Source organism: Emydura macquarii, unplaced genomic scaffold, assembly GCF_026122565.2.
Source record: "Emydura macquarii macquarii isolate MOO-44397 ecotype Brisbane River unplaced genomic scaffold, CSIRO-AGI_Emac_v2 contig_554, whole genome shotgun sequence".
NCBI lineage: Eukaryota > Metazoa > Chordata > Testudines > Chelidae > Emydura > Emydura macquarii.
Window position 1 is genome coordinate 8,030,454 of NW_027130691.1, and position 19,154 is coordinate 8,049,607.

At 46.3% G+C, this 19,154-nt stretch overlaps 1 protein-coding gene across 30 annotated transcripts in view; it reads right to left on the bottom strand.

Annotated features, from left to right (window-relative positions):
• Positions 1-19,154, bottom strand: part of NCOR2 (nuclear receptor corepressor 2) — a 373,900-nt gene that overhangs the window by 216,666 nt on the left and 138,080 nt on the right. The window lies entirely within an intron of this gene.

Below are 19,154 nucleotides of genomic sequence, written 5' to 3' on the forward strand. Positions count from 1 at the left end.
AATGAAACCCACAACATTTTCTGTGGGGAAGAGACATTTTTCATGCATGTTTCCACTTTGTCAAGCAAGCCTCTTTCCATTAAATACACAATCCGCATGAAATACAAACATACAGACAGGTAAAGTGAGGCATAGCACACATTTAGAAGAAATATCAAACCTTTCTTTGGAACATAGATTTTGACTTACTCAAAGTCACACAACAAATCAGTGGCAGAGGCACAAACCGAACTCAACTGTCCTGATTTCTACTAACACCATAGCATCTAACATAATGAGTTCATATCACTGGCTTAATTAACATCCAAACAAAGGGGTATGGAGAATATTTATTGGTATGAAATGTAAGGGATGGCTCATAAATAAAAACGCAAAGCAGCAGTGAAAGCAATTTTTACACATTTAGCCTGAGATTTTAAAGACACCTAAAAGGGACTTAGAAACCCAAAACCCTTTGAAATACAATGGCATTTAGACACCTAAGCCACTAGCTTTTTTTTCCCTTTTGCAGTCATACAATGTCCTATTTCATTCATTGCACATAGCAAAACACAGTCACAGTCTTTCCAGCATACCAGATAACCAAGAATGTCATTTCTTAGAGACCAATGCTAATCACAAGAGGCACGTTTCCACAGATTAAATGATTAAGAAAGCTGGACAATTCCCCCAAACAGCTGCAGTATCCCAGATAATGAGCACTCAGTATAGGTAACAAGGTCTCAAACCATACAGACCAGGAGGATGGGTAATGTGGATCACATGGATAATAAAATATGCCACGCCATTTACTGTAAGAGCTTATCTATACACAAAGGTTGTACTGCTTTAATTATAGTTAAAGAGGTACAACCCCACAGTGAGAATAGAAATGTTCTTATACCTCTATAACTTATTCCTGTGCAGGAAGGGGAGTAAGTTATAGAAGTGTAAGGCCCCTTTATACGGCTCTAACTGCACTCACAAAGGAGTTGTATTGGCATAACAAATTAAAAAAACACACCCACAATGACACAGTTCTACTGGTACCAAGCGGTGCGTAAACCAGGCCTAAGTGACAGGAGACACATAATGACACGCCATTACAAGTGCAGGGACTGACTCTACGGAAGACTGAGCATCTTTAACGCACCTTGTCACCAAACAGAAGTTTTAATGCTCAGCGCCCTCCCACATTCACCACAACTCAAGAAGGATGTGGATAAATTGAGAGGGTTCAGAGAAGAGCTACGAGAATGATTAAAGGGTTAGAAAACAGGCCTTGGAGTGAGAGACTTGAAGAGCCTAAGCTATTTTGCTTAAAGATATGGTAGAAGGTTGACTTGATTACAATCTAAAAGTACCTACATGGGGCGCAAATATTTTATAATGGGTTCTTCAATCAAGCAAGGAAAGGTCTAACACGATCCAGTGTTTGGAAGTCGAAGCTAGACAAATTCAGACTGGAAATAAAGGTGTAAAATTTGAATAGTGAGGGTAATTCACCACTGGAAGAAGGGTTGTGGTGGATTCTCCATCAATAACCATTTTTAAGTGAAGATTGGATGTTTATCTAAAAGTTCTGCCCTAGGAATTGTTCTAGTGAAGTTCTATGACCTGAGTTATCCCGGAGATCAGACAAGATGATCACAGTAATCCCTTCTGGCTTTGGAATCTATGGCATCAGATCAAGCCTGAAGACATCCAGGAGGAGGGGAGGAATCTCAGTGCAATAGAGGATATTCAGAGAATGGCATGTGGCTCAATCTCTCCTCCCGACACCAGAGCGAAATCTACACTCTGCCACCAGCACCCATGGGGCAATTCAAAGCGAGTTTACCAGTTGTGGTTCACAAAGGACGAGCAGGAGGAATAAGAGCCAGCTGGAAGAGTCCTGTTCCTTTGTAAAGCCACTAGACATTGTGCTTGCCACATTAGAGACCAAAGGACTTTTTTACAAGGTTGGAAGCTGCAGGTGATTTGAGAGGGACCCCAGGTGCATCCTTCAATACAGTGAGCAAACAACAGGGGAGTGGGAAAAATTCCACCCAGCCAGCTTCTAATGTCATTTAAAAAAAAGCAGCGCCTTCTCAGCCTCATCTCAGGAAGAAGAAAAGAGATTTCTAAAGCTCTCACTCAGAGAGGGGCTGGGGGGCGGGGGAAGAGGAGGAAGAAGAAATCCCATTTACGCCAACAGCTTTTGAAATGGAAATGTCACTCTGCAGACACATTTCAATGTCACCCTGTTTGAAGGGGCTGGGGCAGAGCAGGGCCTTCTAGGCCATGTCCATTCAAATGCCGGCGCACTCATGGCGGGGCAAGACAGCTGTTTGGAAAGGGGATTTGTCAAGGAGTTAATCAGCACCAGCGCACAGTATTAATAGTGGGAAGTTGGCTTGAAGGGCCGATAGATTTGCAGGGAAGGGAAGGGAAGGAAGACAGCTCTATTTAATGAATCTGGCAAATAAAATATTCCCGGGAGCTGCCCCGGCTGCTCCTCTGCCCTCTCCATTGTTCAACAGCACGGCACACCGATTATGCCCCAATGATGTTATTTACGCAACTGCAGGAGGCTGAGTTGCCTGGGGGCTTTGGGACTCCCCTGAGATGGGCAGTGAGAGGCAGTAAAAGGAAGCACAAGTACACTGGTGATTCTGGGAAGGTGTCAGCTACACTGGTATTATTCACGGCCGTCCGCTGGCTGGGCTTGGACTGAGCGGTGGGGCCAGTCCAATAACGTCAGCCCCTGTGCACAATGGTCTGTACCACAAACACCAGAGCTGCCATGGGCAAGGCAGCTGCCATTGCCAGAAGGGAAGGCAAAGACCGAATGGGCCCCTCTCATCGCTAATGGCAATTTCTTTGCCAAGTCAGAGTCAAGATACTCCGCTGCCACCCAGGCTGTGCTGGTCCCTTTGTAGAGACACAAAAGGGGTCATCAGCTGCTAAGCCAATCAATCCCAGCACCTCTTACCAACCCTAAAATTCAATATACAAACAGTGATTTTATTAATCTTCAATGTAATTTAGCATACAGGTGCTTTCTAGTAATTACAGCAGGAGGCCCAAAGTCAGGAGACCTTGGTTCTATTTTCAGTTCTGCCACTGATTTACTGGATGGCCTTGGGCAGATCACTTAGCCTCTGTTTCCCCATCTGTATAACTGGAAATTCTAGAACTCTATGAAAATTAGTTTAATATAAATACTCCAAAGATTTAAACAAAAGCTAACAGGAGTACAAAGGTTTGTGTGATTATCATCATAATTCTTAATTTAAATCAAAATGGCTTTTTTTTTTTTTTTTGCACATGGCTATATAGACCTTCCCCCTGAAGGGTGCCACCCAAACACAACGGGCAGCATGCTAGAGCATGGAAACCGGAAAGCAAAACTGACCAGAACGAGTGTGAAACTAGTCTGTGGTCACTGACCAAGGTGAGCAAAATGAACTAATAAACCAGTAGCCAGTAATAGTTTCGAAAGCACCAAAGTGACACAGGAGCCTGAATCCCACTAACCTTCGATGAGAGTTGGGTAACTTTTAAAAATGTTACTCTAAGTCGCATTGAAAGTCCATGGAATTTAGGCTTCTAAGTCATTTAGGTGCTTTTGAGAAACTTTACCCAGTATAAACTAAGAAAAGAAAATTAATTTTTTAGAATTCCTTCACTTTTAACCACCTGTCTTGGGTTTTAAGACAGAAGCTATGGTGATAGCATGTCATTTTTTTCTCTATTGCAATAACGCAAGTATAGAAGGGGGCTTTTTACATTAAATTACTAAAGAAGAGCTCAAAAGCTTGTCTCTCTCACCAATAGAAGTTGGTTCAACAAAAGATATTACCTCACCCTCCTCCTCTCTCTAACATCCGGGGACTAACACGGCTACAACCACACGTATTTAAATCTGGCAGCGCCCCTTTAAGCGAACGCTGGCTACACGCTACGCAATACACTGTTCTAAAACATGTGCATGTGACATTACAAAGACAATGTGTTCATTAAAACAAGGGCAACCCACAGGATACTGCCCCACCCAGCTGCAGCTGTTCCCTCCTTCCACTCCTCCAAGACATCCATCAACAGCCCTAGAAATTATTCTTTACATGTAAAACAAACATAGCAATGAACCCAAACACTAGAGTGTTACTAGTGTTCTGGGATACTCCCGGGGAGCGTTATTACACCAAGAACGCCCGATCAGGACCAGGACAGAATCCTTGGAAGGGCACTGCACCCAACTGCCTTTGATTTCATTTTATTTTAACTAACGCACATGCCACATGAATAATACGCGTGACTGTAACGGTTTGGGACCCTTGCTAACCAAGCAGCACCAGTGGCCTAACATAACCATCAGCTGCACTAATCAATCACTGTCAGCACTATGCTGTACTCAATGGTTTGTTGTTCTAATAAGTGTGTGGACATGAGGAATGTTTGCTGTTTATTTGTGTAGCCATTTCCTTCTTGCTTTCTGTCAGTATCACCAGGGCTCCCCTGGTCCTGACCCCACAGCTCAGAAGGGAGGAGGGAAGAGATGTTCAGATGTTAAGCACCCCTTGATATGCTCTTGGATTCTATTCGCTCACAGGACTGCATGGCATGAGCTGGCCTGTTTTAACGCATTCATTGTGCTGCCACTGAAATCAAAGGGAGTTTTGCCATTTCCTGTGCAATTAGGTCCCAATAATCCTCATTCACCTGCTATCCCACCAGTGATTTTTCATTAACCAACAATCCAAAACAATACAGAACTCAAATGGTTAATGGTTTTGATACAAACATCAATCAAACCAGCCCTGTTTGGTCTAAAACTTGTGCATCTCAACAGAATTGTGCACAACCAGGCAATACTCAGCAGGAAATGGACTAGGTGAGCTTTGCTCAGTTCTAGACACCATCCCTGTGACTGCCCCCACGGATATCCAATCCAGCCTCTGGTACCAAGGACTGCCTTCACTCATGACATTACAGAGAAATACTGCCTCTCAAATCGGTATGTTTCCACATCCGCCAGTCAGCAAGTTGCCTAAGGTAAAGGCAACTCCCTACTTGGAAAAGCAGATCAACTCCTCCACAACCTACTGCAAGTCCTCAGAATTTTTCTAAAACCAACTAGAATTGCCTAACCTACTATCCTGATTTTCACAGCAACCCCTAAGGGGAAACCTTTCATGTGCCGGGGTTGACAGACTGATTGTTGCTTTTGCATTGATTTTACTGGAGTAAGCTGAGACACCTCGGCTTTAGAAACCCTCTCGAATGCCCCATATTACATTCACAACACTCGTCCAGGCTTCACAGCGTGCTCAGAAAAAAATATTAGTTCAGTGACAGTTGAAAGACCAAATGCTGCCAAACTGGCCTCCAGAACAAAAAACTTTTAAGGGCTAAGGGGAAAGTAGCATCTCAGTTTGCAAATGACTGCAAAAGTAGGAGGAACTGAAAATGCAAACCGATGTCCATTCCATTTCAGCAGCAACAACTATAAAATACCTCCTTGCTTTCTGGCCAAAGAAGTTTAAAAACCCCACAGATCCTTTAACGAGGATAAGCTTGCAAACGAATTTATTATCATCAGTTAGCAAAGCAGCAGCTTCCCACCAAGGCTGGAATTTCCATTTTGGTTTGGCGCAGGGCTGTGAAATGATTACTGTTTGCCTTTCCTTTGCTGACTATAAAATCCCATTCTGCTGCTCTGCCAAGAATGACTGACGCTAATAAAATTCAGGTATTTGGAAGAAAGCAATAATAAACCTCCCTTTTGGGGCCTTTATGATGAAATTGCCTCACTCCAATCAGAGACTATGCTGCATTCATGAACAATGGTAACATCTCAAAGTGCGTGCAGATCGGCTCAAATCAATATTTAGTTTCCTGGAGACTGTGAGCCATTCTTAGTGCAGCTGCTGGCGAGGATCAGTGAACTGCAGAGTTACAAGAGGCCTTTGAAGATACTGCTTACAAGTACATTAGATAGAACATAACGTAAAAATTATGCTCTATTTGACATGGGTTTCAGTTACCTAACTACCAACTTACACATGCATGAATATTTATACATATATTCAACATATATACAGACCTATTTATCTAGCACATACAGGTGTTTAGCTATAAACACATACGCCTTTTCTTTGTTGTAAACTTTTCACTCATTGAAAATTACCGATATATGTGTGTATTTTTATATATATAAAAGAAACACACAAACACACACAGAGCTTTAAATGACGGAAAACCCACATGAAAAGCATATATAAAATGTTTCTATATATTTGTTTGTAAGCTGTAGCTGTGTGACTGACTGGAGTGGGAGCTAGTGTGTGCTTGACATACACACTATCTTGAAAAACATTATATGACATAAAAGCCACCTATGCATCGTTTCTGGCCCCTGTTCTGCCCCGGTTAGCCACATAACCAGTCCAAAGACAGCATGATTTCCACTCCACGTGTCCATGTGGGATATCCATGCGGGAGGAGTGCATCCATGGGATGGAGGTACAAAGCAGAGCCCACCAATGCTCACCCTCCGTTAATGCAGCGGGGAAGAGTGAAAGTGAGGCACTTCCCCGTCACAGCAGCCATCAGAGAAGCAGGTTGAAAAGCAAACCTAGAAAGTGTAATAGCGTAGGTGGTGAAGCGCTCCAGTACAGCGGTCTGAGGATAAAGCCACTGCTGGTGTTCATCGTTCTAGGGTGTTAACTGTGCAGCAGGAGACTGGAAGTGAGAAGCCCATGGGGAAGTGGCGGGGGATCAGAGCGCTGCAAGCGTGGAGTAAAACTGGTCTCCAGTCTTCTGTGCTGCAGGGTTTGCTACAAAAAGAACCCCGTGGTGAAATCAAAGGTGAGTAGCAGAGAACGGGGGAGGCAGAGCACTCTAGCACACAGCTGACAGTCTCCGGATCCACTCTTCTCTGCTACAGAGCTTTCATTTCACAGATGTGCCCAAACAGCAACAAAAGGGCTTGACTCTAATTTGTAGTCCCAACAGCCAGGCTGAGAAGTGATCCCATTTACTGCAGCACAGCTGGGCCCTCTCCTTCATGCATTCCAGGTGGGAGTCCGTGACAAAACCGCCCACTCCACTCGGCACATTTTATTTTGGTGTCTGCCATTTTTTCTCCCTACAGGGCTGCTGGGGGAAACGCTCCTTGTCCTAACAGCAACTTCACAGCAATTTGTTCTGGGAGGGCCAAGATTAAAGTAGTAGCCACTCCTCGATCAGAATAAAATGGTAACAGTAAACGTGGTGGAGGCAGAAAACACACGCTTGCATAAAAAATATCCCATCAAGACTGAGATCTGGGAGTCTCTACTACCAGGTTTTGCCGAGGCTGCTCCAGGTCAGGTGTGCTAGCCCCCTTGGCTCAGATTACTTCAGGGAAGGAAGCAGAAATTTGGTTTACACATTGACTGGCCTCCAGGTGACAAATTGTCTCCTGTATAATTTGGATTGAATAAAGCCCTGTATCCTGCATCTGGGGCAATATCCAAAGCTCCAGGGACCCAACTAAGAACAGGCCAGGGGGACTTGCCGACATTGTGATAACTGGATATTGTGTACGGCTTGGGGACTGTTCACCTCTATGACAGCAATCCTATCAAGCTAATGGCTAATCCTTTAGCGTCACATGCAGCGAGCAGAAGGATCTAGGTTCTATCCCTGCTGTCATCGTGAAGCTGCAAGCGACCATGGAGTGACACAGAGACAACCGTAAAACCCTAGGCAGCAGCTGGTTGGTTACAATTACAGGATGTCGCTGTCCTGAGGATGACGTCAGTCACCTGTCCTATTATGGAGTTTGACGACTTCATCCCAGCACCCGCCACCCACATGACGTCCGTTTACGTTTATATCCAGACTCTTCTAGATCGGCGGCTGCTGCTCCAAAGAACACACAATAACGTACTTGCCTGATCGCTTCGCTCCGTAACTATCTCACTGCATCCCAGAGCTCTAAGGCGGCACCGGAGAGTCATTGTATTAAAGGTCATCATTCTGATCCCAGTTTGCACCAGTGCAAACCACGTGACATCCCCGCCCCCAAGTCAGTGTAGTTACCAGGAGTACAAGTGGCTAAACCAGATCAGAATTAGACTGAGTGCATCCCAAAGTGCTTTAAATGACTGAATTAGTGACAGCAGGGAAAATCTGCTCTGCTTTCCATGGGTGGAAATTCAGACCAAAATCGATGGGTTCAACACAGGATTTACACCTGCGGAACAGGGAGCAGACTCTGGCCCCATTAGTATAGTGACTGTGTGGGCAAACTAACCTGCCGTTGTGGGCTCGGCAATAACTCTCACGCAGCCCTGAATGTAAAAACCTGAGAGGGGAATAACGGCCGTGGGAACGCAGATACTACGGTGACAAGCCTGGTGTCAGAACTGCTATAGCACAGAACTGGGTTTTGGCTCCTGGAATCTTGGGGCCCGTCCGGGTGGGAGTTAAAGAGGAGGACAGAAGGCCATTAGGTTGAACATATTCAGCAGAACAGAACCTCTGACAGACCTGGGCCAGCCTTAGCTAGTGTGAAAGCAGTTGGGACCTCTGACAGACCTGGGCCAGCCTTAGCTAGTGTGAAAGCACCTGGTTCCTTAGGCATCCCACAATGAACCCTCCTGCCCCCTTTGTCAGTGGGACAGTAGGGGGAAGAAAACGCCACATCAGACCTCCTCTTCTCCTTGGGCAGCAGAAAGAGCGAGAGAAGAGGAGCCCTGATTCCTTCCGCGCTGCTTGCGGCTTCCCTCCTTGCCACCTCCTGTTTCTGCTTCTCCATCAAATCACAAGGCTGGTTGCAGTCTCAGCCCTGAACCCAGGGAGGGACCCCCAGATTGTCACTCTGAATCCTCTCTTGGGAAAAGGTGTCAGGATGTAGAATTTGGTCTTTAGCGAGCGGCTGAACAAGCAAAAGGCTTGGCAGCTTGTCCTCAAACGACCCTGCTCTGTGCACATACAACACGTAGCAGCATTCCAGCAGTGCAGAGGCGTCCCTTAGCCTCCGATTCCCCCCCTTCCTATGCCCCCTCTCTGTGCAGCGCAGATGCAAAGCATTTGATCGCAGAGCAAGGCAACGCTCATTCTCTCGCTAAAACAGAATCGAATGGCTTTGTGAATGTCACAAGCTTCCACACGAAAACCCAGATTTGGGTGCAAAAAGCAAAGCGTGGGTTGTTTTTGGAGCATTCTTCCAATAAGGTCTTTGGCACCAGAGAGCCCCTTCTCTGTTGTTGCGCCTGGGGTGGTTTTAAGAGATAAGCTGCTATGATGTGCCATGAGGTGAAGTCACTAAGCTTCAGCAAGGGATGTCACCGCATTAAATCTGAACGAGCAGAGGAAAGCCTCAGCCGTGATTCTCTGCTAAACCCAGCTCTGCCTTCCCTTTCCTCAATCAGAGTAAGCAAAGAGCACTGCCCATTTATCCCCTCTGCTATTTTCCAGCTGTTATGACAGAAGGATTCAGCATGGAATACACACTGCAGCATAGTGTGCAAAATTCACCTAGCCTGGGTCACAACAAACACTGACTACTTTCGTGACATGTGCACAAACACAGCACAGTAACCCGTGCGGACTCAGTATGGTATCACCATTACATGTTGTTCATTTCCAGTAGCACCCACTGTGTGCCAGGTGCTGTACAAAGACAAATGGGGGCACAGCCCCTGGCACAAAGACAGAACAAATAGGCAGAGGAAGGAAAAAAGGTGTCTACATGGTGGTTGTCTATGATTAGATACGTGTGAAAGAGAATTCCAAATTAGCTTACATTGCTTCACGGTCTTACTGACCATAGTTACTCTATATAAGGGAAGGAGTCACTTCCCCCATCACTGAACAGTAGCAGCACTCCATATGTTAATATGTTAGAGCACAAAGAAACCCTACCCAACAGATCAGGAGAAGTGAAGTACGCCAGATCACTGTGAAACTTCTGGATCAGTTGAAGGTAAAATGTCCCTGTCTTCGTTGTCATTTTTGTAGGGCAGTAGGGCAAACATCCTTGTTCTTGCAAAATGATGCCATGCACAGTTTTTGGTTGTTAATTACAATCAATGCACGGAATCTTTTTGGTTTTTTAAAAATATCGCACAGCAAGTCAGTAGTGTTAGCAATGAAAGTACCTCCCTTACCCCTCGCCACTCTGCTGGGTACAAAAGTATCAGTCTAACACTCCGCTGGTTCCTTATTGGCACATGAGGAACAAAACCACCTAGTGAGTCACTTCCAGAGCAGGGAGTGGGGGATTTTCAGCAAACCATAAATAAGCCAAAAAAAAAAAAAAAAAAAAAAAAAAAGGCATTTCCCGGGTTGAATTCAGCAAGCAGTTGCAGGTGGAAAAAAAACTGGAAATGTTTTGACAGTTTCTAACAAACCATATGACATTTCATTTCAAAACTAAATTTAAATTTCTAAACAACGTTCAAAATGTTCACAAGGTTTTTTGTTTTGGGGAGTAAAATAAAACAAATTCAGTTTTGGTTCACAGCTAACTTTTTTTTGTTTTGTTTTGCTCCAGCCACCACCGCCATTCTTGGGTCTGCCTTGAGGTCCCCCTTCCAACTACTAACCCAGCCCAAACCTGTCTAATGTATGCAAATTTTGGCAATCACAGCAGTGCTGAAGAGATAGCACACCATTAAGGAGCCAGCAGATTTCAAAAGCCTTGTAGCTATCATACATATACATACATAAATCACACATGTATCTGCAGCGCACACAACTTGTAACATTTCCCTTCAGAAGCAGAAAATCTAGCAATATTTCTTCCAATTACAGAGGCACAGTGTATGAAGTTAAGGGATTTTCTTTCACCCCAAGCGGATTAGGTGAGATGTCATACTATACAAACCTTGTAATATTGATTGAACAGAACAGAAAGGTCTAATTATGTAAACGATGAGGCAGGCTCCCAAAAAGCAGCCAACCTTAGCACACAGCTCTTTTCCACAGTTATGGCTTGAAAGGCAATTTAAATGGTTGTTTTCAGTGTCAATCGTGGCAAATGAGCAGAAGGAAGTGAGAAATAGAAACCTGCATTCCAGGCACGAATTTCCAGGCGAATAATTCCATACCAGAGTTTGTCATTGTGTTGGCATCTTTAACCCCACTCGACATGATTCACAGCTCCCTTGACAGTGCTGTCTTTGGATGACAAGTTAAGCCAAAGTCCTGATTATGCGTAGCCATTATAGACCACAGATAGCACTTTTTACCATGCCAGGGTGCTAAACCCAGCCTCATTGGCAAGTTCCAACTCAGGTACTTTCAATTCCACCTCGCTACAGTCTGAATTGGACACACTATTCTTTTTTTACTCTCTATCTCACATTTTTGCATAGTGCATGCATGCTATTGACAAACAAGCCTTTGCATTTGACCCACAACGATTGTTTCAGCCACCACTGTAAAGCAATTCCTGACCGTGCAAGTTAACGGATAATTTCCACAACCACAGCAAGCCAGGTCAGCTCATGCAAAAGTGGGCAAGGGATTATGTAGCAGGCCAGAAGCAGCCAAAACCACTACACATGTGTTTGGATCGCAATAAAAATTAATCCATCCAGGGGGAAAAAAGAAGAAAGGAGAGAAGACGAGCCAGCCAGCAGTGTTTGCAGTACAAAAACCATGAGCAATGCAAACACTCCAGCTTTTAAATATGTCTGGAATGAGACAGAAAGCCAACAAGCCTTTCATCTCCCCAGAAATCGTTTTGAATCATCTCAGTCCTAATCCCAAACCCTTCCCCCACCGTCAACTCTCCCCCACCTAAAAGTGAATCATTTTTATAATCAGATTTTTAACCACACACATAAACAGCCCAAGCAAAAGCAAGGCAGATGGATGAATATGTAGCATGTTGCAAAACCCTCCTACATCTGCTGACCTGCATATCCTGATGCCACTTTCTAGTGATGACTGGCCCCATCTAGAAGAGCAGAGATCATTCTCCTCCTCCCCTGCAAAGACACCTTTAGTCAGAGGGTGCTCTTTTACTTGCAGAGTGAGAGGAGAGAATGAATTTGGTAAATTGGGGTCATTCAAATCCCCCCCCCCTTCTTTTGTCCGATGCATTTCTGTTTTAGATTCAACTCATGTGAATAGATATATCCTTTTTAAGACAGCGCAGGGGCCAGATGTAAGCTCTATCCTGGGTTTGGCCAAATATACTGCAGTATATACACCACGAGCCAGCTTTGGGAACAGGAATTCTATCCCCCTTGCCAGCAAAATTGTCAGGACAATAGGCTGTAGAGATTTGGGCTTTCCTGGGTCTAGTAAAACCACACCCAGCACAGTGCCCTCTAGTGCAACGGCATGGGCTCTGACACAACAGCGTCACCTGCTGAATCCCCAACACAACCACTCCCTGCAGCGGCCTGGGGCTTTCCTGCAGGTCTCGCATCCCAGGACTGTCCCGCTACGACCCTTCCTGGCGTGCAATATCCAACACGATCACAGCCAGAAAGTACGGCTCAGTGGTTCTCAATTTGCAGCCTGATCAGCATACAGCTGCATATATGTGACATCCTCAGGGCCATATGGAAACATAGACAGTGTGTGGATGCGGCCCACTTAACAGAGAAAGCTGCATATGCAGCCCCCAGTGGTCAACAGATTGAGAACCACTGGCTAATACAATCTCTTATCGATGGCCGCCATTACCTGCCCTGAACTAAAGGACAGTGTGCATACACCAGGAGGCACCACAGGGACTGCGGCCTCATTAAAAGATGCCCCAATTACAAAGCCTGGATCTACGTAATCTAAATGAAAAACTAAAAATCTGTGGAGGGGAAGTAGGAAGCGAGCGGCGGCTTTGGGTACAAGACACAATCCCAGTGGCTATAGAAGGGCACTTTGATGACAGTTCCTGTTATCAGTTTTGTTTTATTACTCAGCCCTCCTGCGCTATTTGTTCCCAAGTAATAAATCAGCAAAGGGCCTTGAATGTAGCTCTCTGCAATCACAGCTATACCCCCCAACCCTGGATCCCTTACCAACACCCGGATGGGGCTGAGATGTTGCCTCGCTTTTCCACACGCATTCAATGGGAGGCCATGGTGCTCAGCGAGTTTCTGAATGCTCTGCTCCTCCACATCCTGTCTGAGTGCCGTAGCTTTCCGAGTTCAAAGAACTGCTGCAATCCCCACCCCCCACCCTTTGTGTTGGATTACTCAATTAGGGATTATGCTTCTGCCAGTCACCTCCTAGCCAACTGGGGCCTCTGCCAAGGTCAATACAAGTTCCAGCCAGTTTCATTAATAGCTGTGTGACCCAGCCCACTGGAAACTCTGAGAGGTTAATCCCAGAAACAGATGAACGTTCCCAAAACAAAGCCATTAGCTGCATTAGCAAATTCAGGGCAACCTGCAGACCTCCCCTGCAAACTCTGGTTTGTGGAAGCCGCCCCATCCACACTCCTGATCTAATCTGAATCCCTAGCTGGGCCATAGCATGGGCGAGAGGTCACTGGAGTTTGAGATCGAAGGGACAGCTGAGTCTGTGTGGGTCACTAACCTTGAATTTATCCACTCAGTTGCTTTCTAAGCCAAGGGATGCCTCTTTTAGAGGAAGGGAGAGATTTAGTTTGAGGAAGTCCACCTCAGACTGGCACGGCCAAACACCGCCCAATGGAAGAGAAATGACTGGGAAAACACAGGAAACAGGAGTATGGAATGCCTTAGAAGAGGTCTTTACTGCATTACAGGGCTGCAGTCAAAGCATTAGTTAACGGCTACTGCCTTTTCCATGATAAACCCTGTTTTCCAGGAATTTATTGTGACCTGGTCTCAGAACACGTAGTCAGGGTGAAACTTGGCAAGTCACTTGTTCGCCTCACTGCATCATTAAAAGTTGGTTTTAAAAGGGTTATAGTTTGGTCATTTAAAAAAAAAAAAAAAAAAAAAGGTTGTTTTATCTACATCAAAACAAAACCCCCTGAGCTCTGAACACTTTGGTTCTGCCAGATCTATTTCCTAGCCAGGCTGCCGCCACCTTTTCAGAAAGGCCCCTCTCCCTCTGTTTGAATATTCTAGTAGTTATTGATCTAAAGCAAAGAAGTTTATGTACAAAGACGGGCAATAAAGGAACTAGCCAACAATGGAAGTCACAATCCCAAGGGAGCCTCTGAGTATTAATAGCAAAATAAAATAAAATAAAATACCACCGCCAGCCCGCTCTTATAGAACACTTTCCCTTAAGTAGATCCCAAAAGGGGCCAGTATTATCTCCAGTTTACAAATGGGGAAACTGAGATAACTTGCCCAGCATCACCCAGAAGGCCAATGACAGAGTTGGAATAGGAAGCAGGTCTCCTAAATCTCAGTTCAGTGCTTTAACCACCAGGGCACCAGTGGGTGAAGAAGAGCCAGTGCTCAAGCAATTAGGTGTCGGGTCTCAAGCAATTTTTTTACATTCATAATTGATGCAACAAGCCTAGAGGTGCTGGAACTATGAACTGCCAAACCTAGAGGTGCCAGGGCTCAATACTGACCAATAGTAAGCACTGCTCCCCACTAGACAATACTGCCTCGCTTGAAGTCATTCAATGAATTAATACAAGGCTAGCAAACTCCCGGCGTGAGGGGGAATGCATCCAGCCAGCTTTGTTGGGTTCTTCTGTGAGGGGATTTAGTCTGGAGCGCTACAAAGTCAAGTCCTGTTCGGAGAGCATCACACCGAGCACAGTGGTAGAAGAGCAGTCCCAGAAAAGGAAAACGAACAAGGAAGCAGGGTAGGAATGAGAAGCGACAAGGGGAGAGGGATGGGCAAGATGGAGCATAATGCTCTGAAACAACTGAGGCAGAGATTCCAGAAGTTCCTCTTCCAATGGTTTTCGATCTACGCCACCAACCACAATGAGGACACAGAACTGAGCTCCACTGATAAGCAGCGCGGCAGTGATGCAGTCTCATCAGCGGGGTCTCCTAGAATGGCACATCATACGCTGACTCCAGAGAGCACCCGCACACAGGAAGCACTGGAAGGTAAGGAACAGACACCGCTTATGCCCTGCCCCTGGGATGAAATTACAATTTGTGGGGTGTGTAATGGAGGCTCTTGGTTTTCTCTTGCACAGGCAGAGACAGGACACCCTGGTAGAGACACCGCAGGCCTGCTCTGGAGTGGTCTCTGTAGTTTCTATCTGTTGTGATTTGATAGCTGTGCAGTCCGCATTACTTTCCTTTACGCTAGTGACCAGAAACCCGCAGAGGTCTTGGGAGACAGGCTAGCATCTCTCCCCTGGGCACATCAGGCAAGGAAAAGATGCATCAGGATAGCTTTTCTAGAGAATTCTAGGTCCAAGCCTGTGATGACTAAAAAATGCAATTCTGCCTAACATCATTCAGGCACCCTTTCTGCCAACTCCAGGCAATATCCTTTTTGGAATATGCTTCAATTCACACTGGCACCCAGAGCACACAGAGCAGGGTCACTCCAATTCCTAAAGGAAAACCAAAGCCAACCTGGCCCTGGTAATAACACATTGCAGCAGCAGCCAGGGAATGCGGTGCCAACTGCAGGAAAGTTCCCTCCCGTCAGAGTGAAAAGCAAACCAATGGGAAGTTAAAGAGGGAGAAAGCATGCAGAAGAGAACAAAACAATGTTCATTTGCCTACATGTGTGACAGCAGCAGCCTGGAAAGGGTTAAGGGATTCCCCCCCAATCACACGGTCAGGAGGAAGAGATACATAAAGGAAGGGGAAGCTGGGCAGAAGGGAAGCGTCTCCAACCTTTTCCCGTCTGAGGCAGCAACGGAAAAGCCTCTGCAGATCCTGTCCAGTTGAGTCGCTTGATTTTGTGTTCACAATAAATTGTGCACTGAAGCAAGGGCCTTGAAAAGCCTTGGGCATGGTGCCGCTTCCTTCCGTGGGCTGGTGAAACAGCCGCCAGCTTACAAAAAGGAACGATACAAGGCACATGCCAGAGAACTCACTCTGCAGCTCATCTCCATTTGAAAACAGTGATCGGCATTGCAAAGTTGGCATTTGCCACTTGACAGGCATGTCCGTTTCCACCGTATCACAAGGGAACCTTCGGGAACAGTGAGGCTCTCCCTCCATTCGTAGAAAGAGTAGGTTTTTAATAACCAGGTGGCTAACTCAAGTTAATTGTCTTGTGGTAAAAACCTAGTGAAAGTGAGGCACATGGTAGTTTTACCTCAGTGCAGTCAGTTAAGGTAAATCTTGATGTCTATGCTAGGGTGGTTTTAGGTTCTTTTAAAAAATATGTATGCAATAACACCACCACCACCACCTGACTCTTCTACAGGTCATCCACAGAACTCAAAGCACTCTATAAAGGATATCAGTCTCATTATCCCCATTTTACAGATGGAGAAACTGAGGCCAGAGAGGGGAAGCAACTTGCCCAATGGTCAGTGACAGAGTTGGTAAAACCACCCAGGTCTCCCAACTCCCAGTCCAATGCTTTAGCCACTCAGCCATGCTGCCTTATGTATGTAGATCTATATATGTACGTGAAACTCTCCTCCTCAACTAGGATCAATGCAAAGACTCGAGGAGTGCTGTCTTTCTCCTGCGTGGTTGATGAATACACAGCATCAAAGACTTCTGGCTCTGCACATGAAACGCATGGGGGAGGAGGCGGCAAAGCTAGCAAAGATAAAGATGTAAGAGCCAAGGGATATGATGAATAATTGTGAACACTGAGGCGGTGCTAAAAAAAAGCAGTGCAACAGCAAGGACCAAGTGTCTGCAAGGACAATGCTAAGCAGGGATTAGCAGCAAGGAGAGGACACACATGCAATGCGCCATTTCACAAGGTCACGGGTGCTATGTGGGAAAGCTGACAGCATCCACAGAAGGGATGATCTTCACAGTCACTCATCAAGAAGCCACTAGCAGCAAAGGGAGAGAATCACAGGCCAGCATGCTGGAGAGGTACTGCCCTCAATCCTACACCCAGGCAGAGGGTGGTCATACTAGTGAGGATTTACTTCAGCTCAGAAATCAATGCAACTCTACCAGGAATGGAGAAATTAACTAGAAGAGTGAGCTGGGGCCCCTATATTAGAATATATTAGGCTGAACACTTAGAGCCAAAAATCTGCTCTCCATTATGCCACGATAAATCTGAAATAATTCCATGAACGCTAGTAATTATTTTAGATTTACACTGATACCAGCGCGTGTGGCCTTTATTGGTTTAGCGCAGAAGACAGCCTTGTTCTACCGAAGGGAGAAATGGCCCAGATAAACCCAGCAGGTCCCTTCCAACCTTGTCTGTAAGCCTGTGCGACGGCATACAATGTATCTTGGGGGAGGAAGGCTTCTAGCGCCACACCTGGGTGTGTTTCCAAGAGATGCTGGAAGCCCTCACCTCCTCCCACCCATTTCAGCGGGAGCAAAGGACAATCAGAATTCATGGCACTGAGCTAACAGAGAGCACGTAATTCCATTTCCTGGGTGCTCTAACAAAGAGAAATTTCAAATGACGACGTCAGGCTTCACTAAGGTCCCCACCAGTTTGAAAGAGGAAGTTACACACCTTGGGCAGTAACGATGGCTCTTCGAGACATGGCCCGCTATCGGTGCGCCACTGTAGGTACGTCTGCACCCCTGCGCCGCTGATCCGGGAACTTGGGTAGCAGTCTGTCCCACCCTCACAGGTGCTGCTCCTCGCCTACCACGAGGCTAGCCAGCAGGCGCAGGCGTTCCCTCCTCAGTTCCTTCTCTACCGCAGGGCCAACCACTAGCACTCCAAAGTAGAGGGGAGGACAGCAGATCGTGGAGCACCCACAGGGACACACATCTGGAAGAACCATCATTACTGCACAAGGTCAGTAACTTCCTCTTCTTCCTCAAGTAGTGTCCCTATGGGTGCTACACTGTAGGTGACTCCCAAGCAGTGCCCACCCCTGAAGGCCAGGACTTTGGAGTCGAATCTGACACAGAGGATAGTAACGTGGCACCAAATTTGGCATCTGTAGCTGAATCCCCCAGGATGGCATATAGTGTTCTGCAAAGGTATGCGCAGATCCCTGGGTAGCCACTCTGCAGATTTCTGACATAGGGATACCCTTGGAGAGGGCAAACGGACGAGACCAACCTTGTAGAACATGTGCCTATTGAAGAAGGGGGAGCTACCTTACACAATTAATACATCTGCAGACCCACTTAGAGAGTCTCTGAGCTGAGGTCACGGTATCTTTTCACCTATCTGCAACGGAGAGGAAAAGTCTCGGGGATTTCCTGAAAGCCCTGGTCCTGTCCAAATAGAAGGCCATGGCTCTTCTCATGTTGAGTGTATGGAGGATGGCTTCCCTGTTATCCTCATGAGGTTTGGGATAAAAGACTGGAAGCTGATTCATGTAAAATGCAGAAGTCACCTAGGGAATGAACTTTGGATGTGGTCTAAGTGTGACCCTGCCCAGGAAGAACACAGTAAAAAGAGGGATGCGCCATCAAAGCCGCTATCTCCCCATCCTTCCGGCAGAGGTGAGTGACGAGGAACACCGTCTCCATGGAAAGAGGAGGTAGTGAACAAGTGGCCATTCAGCATGTAACTTAGTCTCACTCATGGAGATCACGCAGAAATGTGCACAGCAAGGGAAGGAAAACTGTAACCGGCGAAATAAAGCTGCCAACCAATCACAGAACATTTCATATACAACTAGCAAATAGACAGACAGGATGGAAGAAAAAGATCAAGTAACATGAAATCAGAGTGGCCAATATCCAGAGGAGCGGAGCTCCCCAGTGCCACATGGGGTCGAAGGCAGCAGCAAGCTGCTCTAGTGACTGGAATGTCTAACCGCACAGTAAAGGCGTGCGTATGATACTAGCGCCGATGAAAACCTACACCCCCTACAACCGGATACCTGGCTCACTGTACAGCGCCTGACCCCATCTAGAACAGTGCTTCGCTAACTTTTTAAAAGGAGCCCCCCCGCGGACTTTTGTCTTACAATTGTGCCCCGCCCCCCAGCCTTCCCCTGAATTGCACTTCCCTTTCCCCCTTCTGAAAGGGGGGGCCTTTCAGAAAAAAACAGGGGGCGCTTCCCACACTGTAGGCCCTAACAATCGTGCCCACCTTCCCCTGAACCCCTCCTTTCAGGAAAAAAACAGGGCCTACAGCGTGGTAAGCAGGGCGCACGGCAGCAGCAATGCAGGGAGCAGCAAGAGGAGTGGGGGTGGGGG